This window comes from Salmo salar, chromosome ssa17 (genome assembly GCF_905237065.1).
Source record: "Salmo salar chromosome ssa17, Ssal_v3.1, whole genome shotgun sequence".
NCBI lineage: Eukaryota > Metazoa > Chordata > Actinopteri > Salmoniformes > Salmonidae > Salmo > Salmo salar.
Window position 1 is genome coordinate 2,502,501 of NC_059458.1, and position 19,530 is coordinate 2,522,030.

At 44.2% G+C, this 19,530-nt stretch overlaps 1 protein-coding gene across 3 annotated transcripts in view; it reads right to left on the bottom strand.

The window, feature by feature from the left end:
- Positions 1-19,530, bottom strand: part of LOC106561266 (transcription factor Maf) — a 118,219-nt gene that overhangs the window by 86,909 nt on the left and 11,780 nt on the right. The window contains exon 3 of one of the 3 annotated variants that reach the window (XR_006759956.1): positions 19,136-19,254. The exons of 1 other annotated variant lie outside the window; for it this stretch is intronic. The gene's annotated coding sequence lies outside the window, so the exon portion shown is untranslated. Of the gene's footprint in view, positions 1-17,229; positions 19,255-19,530 lie in introns of those variants that run through there. One more of the 3 variants, XM_014125025.2, reaches the window with a different exon arrangement.

Below are 19,530 nucleotides of genomic sequence, written 5' to 3' on the forward strand. Positions count from 1 at the left end.
ACACCATCGAAATTGCAAACAAAGGAAACCCAAGGCATATGCTAATAGAACAAACAAGGTGCTTTAGGGGACGCAGCTGATATAGCTAATCAATAAGCAAATGGATAAGAGTGTGAAATATGGCAGCTAACTTATCTTTCCATCCCTGTGAAAGTTACAGGCTTACGTTGTGTGTCTGCTGTGGACTGCATGGGAAGAGGGAAGCAGAGCCATCTACATACTGTAAACTCGAATCAATAGCCACGTCCACGCTGCACTACCTACTGTAACAGAGGATGCACACAGCATGCTCACCTTACAGTAACATGTATCAACAGTGTGTGAGCGTGTGTACAGTACACTGTCCTCTATCCTGGGAGGACGTATCTAGTGATATAGAGTTCTTGTGGAGAGATTTAGCATCCCTGCTCTTCTTTCTCTCCTATCATCCTCCTGTCTTTACTCTCATCCTTCTGTACCCCCCTGTTGAGTGCCTGGCAGGGGGTCTGATTTAGGGGACTTAAGCCCCCCTCAGACTACAGACAGATCCCCTGATTTAGGCTCTTGCCAGCCACAGATTGGAGAGGAAAAGTAGCATGACAGAGCAGAATGAATGGACACCTGTCCTTTGTCAGCTTTCCATCACAAAATATCAGAGCTGTGATGTACTGGAGTCAAACAGCTAAATGAGAAGACATCACTCTGCCATTACAGTGTGTGGTTGGACCAGAGACATTGGCTGTGATAGGCTGTACTATGGAGGCAGTAGATAAGATAAGTGTTCAGTCATTTAGCTGTGGATGAAGGGGGGAGAGAGGTATAGTTATAGAGCTGTCTAAGGTTTAGGAGTGTTTTCTAAATGGAGTCTGGAAGAGCAAGGGGACAGAGAGAGATGAGGTGAGAGAAAGAGAGAATGAGAGAGCGAGGGAGAGAGAGAAAGAAAGAATGGAAAAGATAGGAGCTTCTCTGACCTTGCGGAATGAGAAATGGACAGAAGGCGAGAGAAGGATGAAAACCTGTTTCCTTTAAATCAGTGGTTCGCAAACTTTTTATAGTCCCGTACTCCTTCAAACATTCAACCTCCAGCTGTACCCCCTCTAGCACCAGGATCAACGTACTCGCAAATGTTGTTTTTTGCCATCACTAATGACAGAGAAAACAGTGGCTACAGCTAACAGTGAAACAAAGCACATGAAACAATTGGTAAATCCAATCTTGACCAATGAGCCTCTCTGCCACACACACACTATGCAATACATTTATTAAATATAAGAATGAGTGAGTTTTTGTCACAACCCGGCTCGTGGGAAGTGACAAAGAGCTCTTATAGGACCAGGGCACCAATAATAATATAATAATAATCAATAATTTTGCTCTTTATTTAGGCATCTTTATTTAGCCACATTTAAAACCTTATTTGTTCATAAAAAATTGTGAATAACTCACCACAGGTTAATGAGAAGGGTGTGCTTGAAAGGATGCACATAACTCTGCAATATTGGGTTGTATTGGAGAGAGTCTCAGTCTTAAATCATTTTCCACACACAGTCTGTGCCTGTATTTAGTTTTCATGCTAGTGAGGGGCTAGAATCCACTCTCACATAGGTACGTGGCTACAAAGGGCATCAGTGTCTTAAAAGCGCGATTTGCCAAGGCAAGAAACTCTGAGCGCAGCCCTATCCAGAAATCTGGCATTGGCTTCTGATTAAATTCAATTTTCACAGAACCGCTTGTTGCAATTTTGATGAGGCTCTCCTGTTCAGATATCGGTAAGTTGACTGGAGGCAGGGTATGAAAGGGATAATGAATCCAGTTGTTTGTGTCGTCCGTTTCGGGAAAGTACCTGCGTAATTGCGCACCCAGCTCACTCAGGTGCTTCGCTATATCACATTTGACATTGTCCGTAAGCTTGAGGTCATTTGCACACAAAAAAATCATACAATGATGGAAAGACCTGTGTGTTGTCCTTTGTAATACAGACAGAAAAGAGCCCTAACTTTTTAATCATAGCCTCAATTTTGTCCTGCACATTGAATGTAGTTGCGGAGAGTCCCTATAATCCTAGATTCAGATCATTCAGGCGAGAAAAAACATCACCCAGATAGGGCAGTCGTGTGAGGAACTTGTCAACATGCAAGCGGTCAGACATGGTCAGTAAAGAAAACTTTAAGCTTGTGTCTCAATAATAAAAAAAAAAGCCAATACTTTGCAGCTTGATAACCTGCACACTTGTGTACGTTATAAAAGCATTACATGGTCGCTGCCCATATCATTGAATAATGCAGAAAATACACGAGAGTTCAGGGGCCTTGCTTTAAAAAAGTGAACCATTTTCACTGTAGTGTCCAAAACGTCTTTCAAGCTGTCAGGCATTCCCTTGGCAGCAAGAGCCTCTTGGTGGATGCTGCAGTGTACCCAAGTGGCATCGGGAGCAACTGCTTGCCCGCATGTTACCACTCCACTATGTCTCCCTGTCATGGCTTTTGTGCCATCAGTACAGAAACCAACACATCTTGACCACCAAAGTCCATTTGATGTCACAAAGCTGTCCAGTACTTTAAAAATATCCTCTCATGTTGTCCTGGTTTCCAGAAGAGGATGTCTTCCTTAAATGACCCCCCATAAACGTAATGGACATATACCAGGAGCTGTGCCAGGCCCTTCATCTGTTGACTCATCCAGCTGTAACACATATAATTCACTGGCTTGTATGCAAAGCTGTAATTGTTTCAAAACATCTCCTGCCATGTCACTGATGCGTCGTGAAACAGTGTTGTTTGATGAAGGCATTGTCTGTATATACTTTTTTGGGCCTTTTCCCCCAGCATTGTCCCAGCCATATCCTCGGCAGCAGGAAGAATTAAGTCCTCCACAATAGTATGGGGCTTGCCTGTCCTAGCCACTCGGTAGCTCACCACATAAGACTTTTCTAGCCCCTTCTTATTAATGGTATCTGTTGCTTTCATACATGTCTTACTACTCGAAAGTCGTCTTAATTCTCACTCAAAAAACTCCTGTGGCTTATTTTTCAAATTGGCATGTTTCATTTCTAAACGTCTGCGCAAGAGTGAAGGGTTCCCACGAGAGAGTAACGGTTAATGGGCTTGGATGTTAATTATTTGACTAGGTTACCTGTATTTGACATCATTTTATTTTGGGCATTGAAACGAGGCTACTCAGGCAAGAAAAAAACCTCACTCAAATAAATAGCCCGTTGGAAAATATAAATGTACTGTTTGAAAATGTATATTTTTTTTAATTAAAAAAAACATTAAAACAACATTAAAAACAAATAAAATGCTGCCCTGTTCCAATGTCCGATAATTACTGTATTTTCATCTCTTTTTGATAATTAACTTTTTGAGGACCTAAGGACCCATGCCAAATCTTTTCAGTCTCCTGAGGGGAAATAGGTTTGTCGTGCCCTCTTCACAATTGTCTAGGTGTGGTTGGACCATGTTAGTTGGTTGGTGATGTGGACTCCAAGGAACTTGAAGCTCTCAACCTGCTCCACTATATCCCTGTCGATGAGAATGGAGGCGTGCTCGGTCCTCCTTTTCCTGTAGTCCACAATCATCACATTGAGTGAGAGGTTGTTGACCTGGCACCACACTGCCAGGTCTCTGAACTCCTCCCTATAGGCTGTCTCATCATTGTTGGTGATCAGGCCTACAACTGTTCAGTCATCAGCAAACGTAATGATGATGTTGGAGTCGTGCCTGGCCGTGTAATCATGAGTAAACAGGGAGTACAGGAGGGGGCTGAGCACGCACCCCTGAGGGACCCCGTGTTGAGGATCAGCGAGGCGGATGTGTTGTTACCTACCCTTACCACCTGGGGGCGGCCCGTCAGGAAGTCCAGGATCCAGTTTCAGAGGGAGGTGTTTAGTCCCAGGGTCCTTAGCTTAGTGATGAGCTTTGAGGGCACTATGTTGTTGAACGTGGAGCTGTAGTCAATGAATAGCATTCTCACAGAGGTGTTCCTTTTATCCAGGCATGAAAGGGCAATGGAGAGTGCAATGGAGATTGCATCATCTGTGGATCTGTTGGTGCGGTATGCAAATTGGAGTGGGTCTAGGGTTTCTGGGATAATGGTGTTGATGTGAGCCATGACTAGCCTTTCAAAGCATTTCATGGCTACAGATGTGAGTGCTACGGGTCAGTAGTCATTTAGGCAGGTTACCTTAGTGTTCTTGGGCACAGGGACTATGGTGGTCTGCTTGAAACATGTTGGTATTACAGACTCAGACAGGGAGAGGTTGAAAATGTCAGTGAAGACACTTGCCAGTTGGTCAGCGCACGCTCGGAGTACACGGCCTGGTAATCCGTCTGGCCCTGCGGCCTTGTGAATGTTGACCTGTTTGAAGGTCTTACTCACATCGGTTGCGGAGAGTGTGATCACACAGTCGTCCGGAACAGCTGATGCTCTCATACATGTTTCAGTGTTGCTTGCCTCGAAGTGAGCATAGAAGTTATTTAGCTCATCTGGTAGGCTCGTGTCACTGGGCAGCCCCTCGGCTGTGCTTCCCTTTGTAGTCTGCAACATCTGACGAGCGTCGGAGCTGGTGTAGTACGATTCAATCTTAGTCCTGTATTGGCGCTTTGCCTGTTTGATGGTTCGTCGGAGGGCATAGCGGGATTTCTTATAAGCTTCAGGGTTAGAGTCCCGGTCCTTGAAAGCGGCAGCTCTACTATTTAGCTCAGTGTGAATTTAGCCTGTAATCCAAGGCTTCTGATGCTGCCACCACCATGCTTCACTGTGGGGATGGTGTTCTCACAGTGATGAGAGGTGTTGGGTTTGCGCCAGACATAGCGTTTTCCTTAACGGCCAAAAAGCTCAATTTTAGTCTCATCTGACCAGAGTACCTTCTTCCATATGTTTGGGGAGTCTCCCACCTGCCTTTTGGAATAAATATGTACACACCACTTTTCCGATTTTAACTTTTTAGATTTTCTTTTAAACAAGTTCGTTTTTTCATTTCACTTCACCAATTTGGACTATTTTGTGTATGTCCATTACCTAAAATCCAAATAAAAATCTATTTAAATTACAGGTTGTAATGCAACAAAATAGTAAAAACGCTGAATACTTTTGCAAGTCACTGTATGTACGTACAGTCACTATTGGGACAACGTCCTCGATACACTTATTGATAAAGCCGGTGACTGACGTGATGTACTCCTCAATGCCATCAGATGAATCCCAGAACATATTCCAGTCTGTGCTAGTAAAACAGTCATGTAGCTTAGCATCTGCTTCATTTGACCACTTATTTATAGACCGAGTCTTCTTGGTGCTTCCTACTTTAAATTTTGCTTGTAAGCAGGAATCAGGAGGATAGAATTATGGTCAGATTTGCCAAATGGAGGGCGAGGGAGAGCTTTGTATGATTCTCTGTGTGTAGAGTAAAGGTGGTCTAGAATTTATTTTCCTCTGGTTGCACATTTAACATGCTGATAGAAACGAGGTAAAACTGATTTAGTTTCCCTGCATTAATGTCCCTGGCCACTAGAAGCGCCTTCTCTGGATGAGCATTTTCCTGTTTGCTTATGGCGGTATACAGCATATTGAGCGTGGTTTAAGTGCCAGCATCGTTCTGTGGTAGTATGTAGACAGCTACGAAAAATACAGATGAAAACTTTCTTAGTAGATAGTGTGGTCTACAGCTTATCATGAGATACTCTACCTCAAGCGAGCAAAACCTCAAGACTTCCCTAGATATTGTGCACCAGCTGTTGTTCACATATTTGCATAGGCCATCGCCCTGTGTCTTACCAGAGGCTGCTGTTCTGTCCTGCCGATAGAGTGTATAACCCGCCAGCTGTATGTTCATAATGTCGTCGTTCAGCCACGACTCGGAGAAACAGAAGATACTACCATTTTTAATGTCCCGTTGGTAGGACATACGTGCTTTTACCCCTCTTCCTTACTGTATTTTACCCTATCCCCCTCTCTTTACCCCTTACCCCTTTCCCTACCCTCCTCCCTCTCCCTGTTCGGCTCATTATGTGAAGAAAAGTATTTATTTTCATTGATCAAAGCCTTTCCCCCCTGAGAGAGGAAATGTGCAGTGTCTGCAATATGCAGTGTATGCGGTGTGTGTGTGTGTGTGGGGGGGATTCTGGGGGTTATTATGTAGAGACTGGGATGCGACAGGAGATTCCTCTGATTGGGAATAAAACACCATCTTATCTATTTACATAAAACCCAATGTGAGAGGCGAGATAAAAAATATAAAAAACATGCTTTATTTGGACAGCCTCTACAGATTGCATATGTTGATGCTGAAACTATCATCAGAATAACATTTCAATTTATTTTTGCAAACTTCAACTCTGCTGACATGCAATAAAATTGAAATGCCCTCACTGCCAATAATACATGCTTAGACTAAGGTTTACATGAAAAACATCAAGAGGATATGAATGAAACGTAGACTAAAACGGTGACATCTTTCTCTTTTGGTTCTGATCAGCCTTATCTATGACCTCTCCTCTGACCCCATGGTGACCTCTCCATGACCTCTGTGACCTCTCTAGGATTGTAGAAATGTGGACTTGACCTTTCACGCTCTGCTCTTCTGTGTGTGTGTGTGTGTGTGTGTGTGTGTGTGTGTGTGTGTGTGTGTGTGTGTGTGTGTGTGTGTGTGTGTGTGTGTGTGTGCGCGCGTGCGTGCGCACACACAAATCGCACAAATAAAATATGCTTGTTTTTACACAGTCAGTCAATCTTTCTGCGATACTGCAAACTAAACCTCCTCTACAAACTCCCTCAGCTTCAGACGTAACACACACACCTCACCTCTGACTAGCTGTGTGGCCCTATAAGGAGCGGATTACAGGTGAGATAGAAGGTGAGGTATGGGGTGAGAGAAGTGAGATAGAAGGTGAGGTATGGGGTGAGACAGGTGAGATAGAAGGTGAGGTATGGGATGAGACAGGTGAGATAGAATGTAAGGTATGGGGTGAGACAGGTGGGATAGGGGGTGAGGTATGGTGTGAGATAGTTGATGTAGAAGGTGAGGTATGGGGTGAGACAGGTGAGACAGGTGGGATAGTGGGTGAGGTATGTGGTGAGACAGGTGGGATAGGGGTTGAGGTGTGTGGTGAGATAGAAGGTGAGGTATGGGGTGAGACAGGTGGGATAGGGGGTGAGGTATGGGGTGAGACAGGTGAGATAGAAGGTGAGGTATGGGGTGAGACAGGTGGGATAGGGGGTGAGGTATGGGGTGAGACAGGTGAGATAGAAGGTGAGGTATGGGGTGAGACAGGTGGGATAGGGGGTGAGTTATGGGGTGAGACAGGTGAGATAGAAGGTGAGGTGTGGGGTGAGACAGGTGGGATAGAAGGTGAGGTATGGGGTGAGACAGGTGAGATAGAAAGTGAGGTATGGGGTGAGACAGGTGGGATAGGGGGTGAGGTATGGGGTGAGACAGGTGAGATAGAAGGTGAGGTATGGGGTGAGAGAGGTGAGATAGAAGGTGAGGTATGGGGTGAGACAGGTGGGATAGGGGGTGAGTTGTCTCGCAGGTGTTCTCCTGTCTGTCTCCTGTCAAGATTCTGATTTGTCCAGCCAGTCTAACCCTGACAGCAGGGCAGCGCACCTAAATCTAACAGCCAATCACTGGAGAGTACTGGGGGAATGGAACTCATGGAACACTAGAACAGATACAGTACAAGCAAATGTGAAAGACAGAAAATAATGTAAATCAATGTAAACAAATAAAACTGTTTTTTTTCTCTGATTTGTAGCTTTTCAGCGTAAATAAAGTGTTGTTGTGAGCAGGTAGGATTTACTCCTGCTGGAAGTGTCTAACATTTCTTTTCTAAAATATACCTGTGCATGTTTGTACTTTTAGAGAGAGATTGAGAGGCAGGCAGGCAGATAAAGATAAAGAGAGATCCCTCTCCAGGATTTGTTTGTATAGCCAGTACAGCAGGGATCATCAACTTGATTGGCGCTCCCGAGTGGCACAGCGGTCTAAGGCACTGCATCTCTGTGCTAGAGGCGTCACTACAGAACCTGGTTTGATTCCAGGCTGTATTACAATCAGCTGTGATTGGGAGTCCCATAGGGCGGTGTACAATTGGCCCAGCGTTGTTAGGGTTTGGCTCGGGTAGGCCATCATTGTAAATAAAATGTTGTTCTTAACGGACTTGCCTAGTTAAATAAAAGATAAACTAGATTTTTCTTGAGTGGATGGTCACGGGGCCGTAACATAATTACAAATAATCTGTACACTGTAAATTGACTGTAAGAGGCCCAAACAGATATAATATTTGACTAAAACATAAACATTTCAAAACTTGCTTACATTTGTACACCCTGCATCCCACTGCTGGCTTGCCTCTGAAGCTAAGCAGGGTTGGTCCTAGTCAGTCCCTGGATGGGAGACCAGATGCTGCTGGAAGTGGTGTTGGAGGGCCAGTAGGAGGCAATCTTTCATCTGGTAAAAAAAAAGATCCCAATGCCCCAGAACAGTGATTGGGACATTGCCCTGTATAGGGTGCTGTGTTTCGGATGGGATGTTAAACAGGTGTCCTGACTCTCTGTGGTCACAAAAGATCCCATGGCACTTATTGTAAGAGTAGGGTTGTTAACCCTGGTATCCTGGCTAAATTTCCAATTTGGCCCCCATACCATCATGGCCACCTAATCATCCCCATTTCCAATTGGCTCATTCATCCTTCCTCCTCTTACCTGTAACTATTCCCCAGGTCGTAGCTGTAAATAAGAATGTGTTCTCAGTCAACTTACCTGAATAAATAAAATGGTATATGATCACATATCTCTCTCTATTATGCGTGGGAATACTTTGGAACAGATTCCCAAAATTAAAATCCCTTGTAGCTGATTTACTGGTGTTTTTACAGTCTTGAATATTCAACAATTAAAAAAGAATAATACAAAATTGTTTTATCTGAAAACTTGGGAGGGGCCAAATAAATTAACCTGCGGTCCAAATTCGACACACGGGCCACCAGTTGGGGAACCCTGCTGTACAGTATGTTCACACAGTGTGCCAAAAGTGAATGCCCACACACCTCTCTCTCACTCGCTCCACCTCCCTCATGCCTCCTCTCTCTCTGTGCTGTATGTGTGTCAACCTTGACCCAGAGCAGTAGAGCAAGCACAGGACCAGGGAAAGTGGAAGGGAGAAGGGGAGAAAGGAGAGAGACAGGGGGAGAAAAAGTGAGAAGGGCACAGTGCCCTGTTTATGTAAGATTTGAGCACACTTCTAAAATGTCCACTAACAGAACAGAGAGAGTGAAGCAGACAGGGAAAGGGAGAGTTAACCCCTAAGTGTCTGTGACAACAGGAGCAGTTAAAGTAGCAAACCCAGTACTCAGCGTTTTAGTGCTTTAGAACACACACAGAATCTCTCTCTCTGATGTAGAGATTCCTCTGTGGCCTAGCGATTAGCAGTGTGTTTCTAATCATCTCCTCCTGCCCTCCCTCCATCCATCCCTCCCTGCATCCGTTCTCATTGACATCATTATCAGAGACATCGACACAGGGGAGGACTGGGAAACCAGAGTGCAGAGCTGCTGGGAATCACTTCCCCAATCATTAAAACCCTCTCTTCTCCATGGAATACCTGCCTGTTAAACACTGTGTGAGGGTGTGTGTGTATGTGCTCAATCGGAGCACGCATTAAAGGATTTGCTGTGGTCTATTAGGAGTGTGTTCCCTCCTCTCCTCCCTTCCCCCTCCTTTCCATTCCTCTCTTTTCTCCTCCCCTCCCCTCCTCTCCTCCCTTCCCCCTCCTTTCCATTCCTCTCTTTTCTCCTCCCCTCCCCTCCTCTCCTCCCCCTCTCCATCACCAGAACCTGTCCTTTTTCCTGTCATGAAAATGTTTGCACTCATTTAAAAACCAGTGGCCTGATTCTCTGTATATTTTCTGCCTGCTTGGCCCTGCTGATACGCCAGGTCTGAGGTAACTGATACAGGCAATGCAGTGGTCAGCCTTGGTTCAGCCAGCCAGCCTGCTGGCAATGAACAGTAGCTTTATGACATCAATTCACTGAGTACGGTTACTGTACATGCACACAATAATACAATTATTGTGAATAGCCAGATTCATATAATAGTTTGATTTAAACGTGTACATGCTTTCCTAATAACCCTGTTTACATGGACACATCTGAAATCAGGCTACCTGATTGGACTTCGACAAATGCAGAAAATCGCCAATCAAAAGAAACATTCTACCACAGCGCCATGATATTTTTGTGACACCTATATGATTCTGAGTTGGGACATATGCAGTTTGTATGTGAAAACTATTTCTAAGATGCATACTTTCAGTTGTTCTGAACTCACTTCACTGGCGCTAAAGAGGGAGGCTTGTTCGGCTGGTACTGGCACGTGCGCAGATCAAATACACAGTTGGACCTCTGATTAGGCTGTCCTAATAATTCTAAAGATTGCTCAGAAAATCAGGTGTTTTAATTGGCGTAAGCTTACTTCAATTTTGACCTTACGCCAATTACGATAAACAGAGTAAGGTTTGACTATTGCATAATTGGCCAACGTGCAATCATTGGAAAACAAACTGGACGATCTACGATTAAGACTATCCTACCAACGGGACATTAAAAACTGTAATATCTTATGTTCCACCGAGACTTGGCTGAATGATGACACGGATAATATAGAGCTGGCTGACTTCTCCGTGTTTCGGCAGCACAGAGCAGCTACGTCTGGTAAGACGAGGGTCGGGGGTGTGTGTCTATTTGTCAATAACTGCTGGTTATTGCTCGCTCATAGAGGCGCTCCTAGTGGCCGGGGACTTTAATGCAGGCAAACTTAAATCCATTTTACCTCATTTCTACCAGAATGTCACATGTGCAACCAGAGGAAAAAAAACTCTAGACCACCTTTACTCCACACACAGAGACGCATACAAAGCTCCCCCTCAGCCTCCATCTGGCAAATCTGACCATAATTCTATCCTCCTGATTCCTGCTTACAAGCAAAAACTAAAGCAGGAAGTACAAGTGACTCGCTTAATACGGAAGTGGTCAGATGACGTGGATGCTACGCTACAGGACTGTTTTGCTAGCACAGACTGAAATATGTTCCGGGATTCATCCACTTCAGTCACCGGCTTTATCAATAAGTGCATCAACGACTTCGTCCCCACAGTGACCGTACGTACATTTCCCAACCAGAAGCCATGGATTACCGGCAACATCCGCATCGAGCTAAAGGCTAGAGCTGCTGTTTCAAGGAGCGGGACACTAATCCGGACGCTTATAAGAAATCCCGCTATGCCCTCAGACGAAAAACGTCAATACAGGACTAAGATTGAATCTTCCATCCTCGGATGTGGCAGGGCTTGAAAACTATGTCGGACTACAAAGGTAAACCCAGCCGCGAGCTGCCCAGGGATGCGAGCCTACCAGACGAGCCTTTTATGCTTGCTTCCAGGCAAGCAACACTGAAGCGTGCATGTGAGCACCAGCTGTTCCCGGACGACTGTGTGATCACACTCTCCGTAGCCGATGTGAGCAAGACCTTCAAACAGGTCAACATTCACAAAGCCGCGGGGCCAGACAGATTACCAGCATGTGTACTCAAAGCATGGGTGGACCAACTGGCAAGTGTCTTCACTGACATTTTCAAACTCTCCCTGGCCGAGTCTGGAATACATACATGTTTCAAATAGACCACCATAGTACCTGTGCCCAAGAAATCAAAGGTAACCTTCCTAAATGATTACCGTAGCACTCACAGTGGTAGCCATGAAGTGCTTTGAAAGGCTAGTCATGGCTCACATCAGCACGATCACGCCAGAAACCCTAGACCCACCCCAATTCGCTTACCCCCCAACAGATCCACAGATGGTGCAATCTCAATCACACTGCCCTTTCCCAACTGGACAAAAGGAACACCTCTGTGAGAATGCAACAACCTCTCTCTCAATGTGAGCAAAACAAAGGAGCTGATCGTGGACTATAGGAAAAGGAGGGCCAAACAGGCCCCAATTAACATTGGCAGGACTGAAGTGGAGCGGGTCGAGTGTTTCAAGTTCCTTGGTGTCCATATCACCAACAAACTATCATAGTCCAAACACAAAGACAGTTGTGGTGAGGGCACGACAACACCTTGTCCCCCTCAGGAGACTGAAAAGATTTGGCATGGGTCCCCAGATCCTAAAAAAGTTCTACAGCTGCACCATTGAGAGCATCGTGACCAGTTGCATCAATGCCTGGTATGGCAACTGCTCGGCATCTGACCGTAAGACGCTACAGAGGGTAGTGCGTACGGCCGAGTACATCACCGGGGCCAAGCCTCCTGATATCCAAGATCTATAGTCTAGGTGGTGTCAGAGGAAGGCCCTAAAAATTGTCAAAGACTCCAGTCACCCAAGTCATAGACTGTTCTCTCTGCTACCGCACGGCAGCGGTACCAGAGCGTCAAGTCTAGGACCAAAAGCCCTTTTGTTTTTACACTGCTGCTACTCACTGTCTATTATCTATGCATAGTCAATTTACAAATGATCTCAACTAACCTGAACCCCTGCACATTGACATGGTACAGGCACCCCCTTTATATAGACTCGTTATTGTTACGTACATTTCTCGTGTTACTTTTTGTTTGATTGATTCGATTTTTTTTACTTTCGTTTATTTAGTAAATATTTTCTTAACTCTATTTCTTGAACTGCATTGTTGGTTAAGGGCTTGTAAGTAAGCATTTCACGGTAAGGTCTTCACCTGTTGTATTCGGCGCATGTGACAAATACAATTTGATTTGATTTGATTTACTTGGCCTACTGCCATAATCAGTTTAATATCAAAATATTAGTGTGCATGTAAATGTACTCACGGTCTACAAATGCAATCACAAATACTAAAAATTCCAGAGGCTATTTAGAAAGACACAGTAGCGTACAGTAATGTACAATAGCTGTAAAATATTGCATGCTAGCAGAAGAAAAGAGAGCCATCAGTTAAGAGCCATTATTCAGTCTGTAGGTCTTCTTCTCTACTGTGTCCTGTGAGAAATCCTTCTAGCTAGCATGTGCTGAGGAGGGGAGAGGGAGAAGCGTCAGTGATAAGTCAATCTAGCAGAGAGAGAGAGCGAGAGAGAGAGAGAGAGAGAGAGAGAGAGACAGACAGACAGACAGACAGACAGACAGACAGACAGACAGACAGACAGACAGACAGACAGACAGACAGACAGACAGACAGACAGACAGACAGACAGACAGACAGACAGACAGACAGACAGACAGACAGAGCGAGAGCGAGAGAGAGAAAGAGAGTCGATGTAGACCACACAACTGATATATAGCCTCTGCGGCTGGCTCACTCTAACTATCCACCCAGATACACCACACTCTCTCTCTCTCTCTCTCTCTCTCTCTCTCTCTCTCTCTCTCAATTCAATTACAATTTCAATTTGAGGGACTTTATTGACATGGGAAACTTATGTTTACATTGCCAAAGCAAGTAAAATAGATAATAAACAAAAGTGCAATAAACAAAAATGAACAGTAAACATTACACTCACAAAAGTTTAAAAAAAATAAAGACATTACAAATGTCATATTATGTCTATATACAGTGTTGTAACGATGTGCAAATAGTTAAAGTACAAAAGGAAACATAAATATGGGTTGTATTTACAATGGTGTTTGTTCTTCACCCTTTTCTTGTGGCAACAGGTCACACATGTTGCTGCTGTGATTGCACACTGTGGTATTTCACCCAATAGATATGGGAGTTTATCAAAATTTGATTTGTTTTTTGAATTCTTTCTGGGTCTGTGTAATCTGAGGAAAATATGTGTCTCTAATATGGTCATACATTTGGCAGGAGGTTAGGAAGTGCAGGTCAGTTTTCAGCTAATTGTGTGGGCAGTGTGCACATAGCCTGTCTTCTCTTGAGAGCCATGTCTGCCTACGGCGGCCTTTCTCAATAGCAAGGCTATGCTCACTGAATCTGTACATAGTCAAAGCTTTCCTTAAGTTTGGGTCAGTCACAGTGGTCAGGTATTCTGCTGCTGTGTACTCTCTGTTTAGGGCCAAATAGCATTCTAGTTTGCTCTGTTTTTTTGTTAATTCATTCCAATGTGTCAAGTAATTATCTGTTTGTTTTCTGATGATTTGGTTGGGTCTTATTGTGTTGCTGTCCTGGGGCTCTGTTTGTGTTTGTAAACAGAGCCCCAGGAACAGCTTGCTTAGGGGACTCTTTTCCAGGTTCATCTCTCTGTAGGGGTGATGGCTTTGTTATGGAAGGTTTGGGAATCGCTTCCTTTTAGGTGGTTGTCGAATTGACCATCTCTTTTCTGGATTTCGATCATTAGCGGGTATCGGCCTAATTCTGCTCTGTATACATTATTTGGTGTTTTACGTTGTACACAGAGTATATTTCTGCAGAAATCTGCATGCAGACTCTCAATTTGGTGATTGTCCCATTTTGGGAATTCTTGGTTGGTGAACGGACCTCAGACCTCAGAACCATAAAGGACAATGGGTTCTATAACTGATTGAAGTATTTGTAGGCAGATCCTAATTGGTATGTCGAATTCTCTCTCTCTCTGTCTCTCTCTGTCTCTTTCTCTCTATAATTCAGTTATCAAGAACACATTAAATTCTCTTAACCACCCATTTCTCTCTCCATCCCTCTCTCTCTCTGTTCTCTCTTCCTGTGAATGAGTGATTTATAGTACTTAATTGCTGGCAGTGGTTCATGTGATCACATGATCATGCCATGATAGCATGTGATAAATAAAGCAGGAAAACTAAAACCCTGCTTAAGAGGGTAACCAACACACACATCCAGGACAAACACACACAACACTTACTCATTTCATTCAAACACTGTATAAACCCTACTGCCAAAGTCCTACTGTATCCTAAACACATAGTCATGATGCACCAACTCTAGTGGGTATATGAGTCCCTCTTTATACCACACTGTAAAACACAGAGACTGTGACAGAAGAGTCTGCAGTGTCTAGTCCATACATCATGTTGTTACATTTACATGGAGTTAGTTCTCAGGGAGTGACCTTTTCATGCACCACACATTGTTAAAATAATACATGGGGTGTCGTACCGGATAGGAAGACTTCTGTTTTATATACCACGCAGAGGGTGTGTGTGCGTGTGTGTGTGCGTGGAGAGAGAGAGAGAGAGAGAGAGAGAGAGAGAGAGAGAGAGAGAGAGAGAGAGAGAGAGAGATGGGTCAATACAAAAAGGAACCAAGCGATATATAGTATGTGATCATATCAGAAAACCCAGCCATGTGCACACTGCGGGACATGCATCTGATTATCAGAGCCATTATGTATGGCACAAAGGTGATGAGGGCAGATCCATGGAGGAGGAACGTGTGTGTGTGTGTGTGTGTGTGTGTGTGTGTGTGTGTGTGTGTGTGTGTGTGTGTGTGTGTGTGTGTGTGTGTGTGTGTGTGTGTGTGTGTGTGTGTGTGTGTGTGTGTGTCTGTGTCTGTGTCTGTGTCTGTGTGTGTGTGTGTGTGAACAGCAGAGTGTGTTCAGCACTGGCCTTTCGTTATTTATCTCTGTGTGTTAGTTAGTTCCCTTGCAGAACTTAAAATGGATGTCAGGAAATAGAGGGAGAAAGATAGAATTCAGCAGTTTCCCTGCAGCCTGGTTATTTATCAAGATAACAAACAGGAGAAGGATGTGCGTGTGTGTGAGTGTGTGTGTGCGTGTGTGTGTGCCCTGTGCTGGTTCTCAGAGAGGGGAATAAACAGTGTCAGAAAGAGGGGATGGACGGCTGCAGCTTGGATATGGATGTACAGAGACTAGAAAATACATTTCTATGAAGAGGGATAGGAGACACCCACACACACACACACACACACACACACACACACACACACACACACACACACACACACACACACACACACACACACACACACACACACACACACATAAACACACAATGATATGGATGCACTATATGCCAAGGTGAAAGATGTTTCGGTGCAGGTATGTGCACACGCGCAAGCATACATACAGTACAGCTAGGACTTCCTGAGTACTGGGATCCATGCTCAATAGTACAGAGTTGATGATCAATTTGGATAAAGTTCTGCATTGTGTAGCTGTTGAACCGGTAGTTGGGTTTTTAATAAATCATTAGCATTGGAGCCAGGGTGTGTATTTGCAGCTAGATGGATTCTTCCTGCAGGACTGTGTATATCCTTAGGAGTGTTGGTATTGTGCCATGTTAACATCTCTATAGCATCAACGCTAACACAGGGCTGCTGGAGTTTAACTAGACACGGTGTGCAAAGCTAACAAGCTAGTGCTGGGGAGACACTGCAGGGAAGAGAGGCGAGGAGGAAAAGAGAAGAGAGGAAGCAGGAGGAGACGTGTGGCTGTGTCAGTGTGTGTGTTTGAGGAGAGTATGAACATAGAAGAAAAGAGGAGAGAGGGAGGAAGACGAGGGTACACTGTCGGCTAAAGGAAGACCCTAAGGCTAAGAACTATGATAGTTCAGGGGAAATACAATACAATAACTCACAACGAATCACTGCATCTCGCTTAATCAAGCTGTGAACACACATTCACTACCTGAAGACAACAGTGTCTCTGAGGTGACTCCCCCCTCCTCCTCAACACACACCTCACGCAACACTCATGTACGCTGCACACACTGTACCGAAGACTAATTAAGATACATCTGAATAAAACAACTATATTTGGGCTCCGTACTCAAACAATTAGAAACATGGGAGGAGAGAGACACAGCATTGCACATTAACATCATTTGAAAGGAGAAGAGGGGCGATGTTAAAAAGCTTGGCTTATGGCATTGCTCTGAGATATTATGTATAATGTATATGCATGGATCTTACTGTCCAAGGAGACAAAGACAAATACTGCATTAATGAAGAAAAATACATACTGTATATACACACAGTCCCTCCTCACTTACACACACATTGCTGTGTCTGTGTCCTCTAATAACCTGACCTGCCTGCTGGCAGCTTGGGAGGCACCACACACACGCACACAAACACACACGCACGCACGCACACACACACACACACACACACACACACACACACACACACACACACACACACACACACACCTGACGAGTAATGTGCTCTATAGCTTAAGCCTGCTTCTAAAGCTCGCCCTCTCTCCTTCCTCTCCCCCTCTCTCCCTTCCTCCATTCCCACCTCCCCTTTCCTCCAACCAGTGACCTCAGAATTCCTGACAGGCAGAAAATGCTGAAGTATGCAGGTGTCCTAATGTCACAGCCACACACACACACACGCACATGCACGCACACACATACATACACACCCACACTCACTGCTTCGTAATATTTCACTGAATTACGTCAACCCTGTCACTGCCACACAGTTCCTTAGAGTATACACTTAACATACACAGAGCAACTGTGACACTGATGTTGAATCTGTCTTTGTCCAGATTTTCATGGGGTTTTCAGAGAGTTATTTCACCGAAGTGGACACACACACTGTGTCTGTTGGTGTGTATGGGGACATTGTATTACAGTGGTGACAAGTTGTCAGGCTGTGAGGGTGCTATCTCAGACTCAGTGCTATGTGAGGGTGATACCGCACATTGACCAGGCCTTTAAATAAGCTCTTCGATCCTACTGGGACAACAGTAAGGTCACTTTCTGCCTCCGCTCTCCCTATCTGCCTGCCTGCCTGCTTGACTGCCTGTCTGTCTGGCTGCACCCACTGCCAGATCCCTTCATCCCTAATTATTTCCTTCCCTTAGTCCTCCCTCTTACCCACCATTGCTTCTTCCACATTTCATCCTTCAATGCCTGCTTGTCTGCCACGATAGTGAGGTTCCTCCATCCCTGCCTCTCTCCCTCCATCCCTCCGTCTGTCCCTCCATCCCTGCCTCTCTCCCTCCATCCCTCCGTCTGTCCCTCGGTCCCTCACTCTTCCCATACTCCCACCCGTCCATCTATCTGTCAATGTGATCCATGGAGACAGGAGACTGAGACGCAGGTTCGAGGGTCAGCTGAGAGGTGAAAGGTCGTGACCCTATCCTATGAGCACTAGGGCGCGAGAGAGGGCATGTCACTTTCCAGCCAGAACTGTAAGACACCAGACAGAGAACTGTATCCTGTCACAGACACAAGCCACAGAGACAAAAGCCTGTCAAAAACATGCTGTAACAATCCTCAAAGAATATCTAATGTACAGTCACTGTCCATATCGAAAATCCTCATATATGTCTGCAAATTGAGATCTGAGAGTTTTATTAGGAGATTTGTGTTTTAATGAATCACAATATATAGAGGGTGAAAGACATCCCAACAAGAAAGATGTCCTGAATTTAGCTAAGCTGTATGGCGCCTGTAGGGGAGAGTGGGGTGAGTTGAGCCATTTTTTACATTCAGCATCACTCCATCAGGTAAAATATAGTATTCTTTCGACCAAAAATATCTACATATATTTCAGGATGTTGTGTATCCCTGGAAATAATCCGATTTTATGTAAACATTTTCAAAACATAGCTTTTCCAAAAAAAGTGGAAGGTATGGGGTCAGTTGAGCTGTGGGACAGAGTAAGTTAAGCCGCCTACAAATGTTTTTACTGAATGAAATATTACCACTACCTTTTTAAAACCATGTCTATCTTTATTTCCCAAACACAATTCAACACAATCACAATCACTTTTTTGACTTTTAATCATTTTAAGCATATTTTAACACAGGCTTCACACCTAAAAAACCCTTTGTACTTTTAAAAATACTTTTAACATAGGCCCTGTTGTTACCTCAAATCCCAGCAATAATGCCTTGCCATTGAAGAAAACACTTCAGTTTGATCTACTTGCCATTGACTCAACTAACCCTATGGCCATTGGATCAACTTACCCCAAGGCAAAAAATGTAACTATAATAACCCAGACAGCTACAAGGATACACTTTCATGTCAGGTTTATGACCTCATATGGAAGCTTATAGAGACCCCAACTGATGTATAGAAACATCTTTAAATTATCTACTTTTTTGGACCTAACCTGCTTACCACTTTTTTTCATGTGTTTCATCCTTCACAGACTCCATGAAATGAAGACCTCTTCCTAAATATTTAGTCAAATGATTAATTTTGTGTATGGTTTCCTAGAAAGAAGGGTGGCTCAACTTACCCCCATTGGCTCAACTTACCTCACTCTCCCATACAGCTAGCCCTGGCTTCCAGCAAAACCAGAACACACAGACTGTCAACACACAGCTTCACCAGAGGTACAGAAAACAGAGGCCAGCCTATCGCCTGGACTAGCTCACTGTATAGAGACACATTCAGAGGGTTACATACTGTGGTAAAATCAGCTCAAATCGAAACAAATCAACACAGAAAAGGTTCTGAGGTGAGGAAGTGTGTTTCTATCACTGAAGATTGTGAACAATTACTATAAAATCTCCAAATAAATCAGCAAATGTAACCCTTATTAAAATGTGCAAAATAATTTAGTCAAATAGTGAAACCATTTTTCAAGACAAACTGGCAATTATTTGGTAAATATTTTTTCAACGATCTTTATGGTCAATGATGATAATAC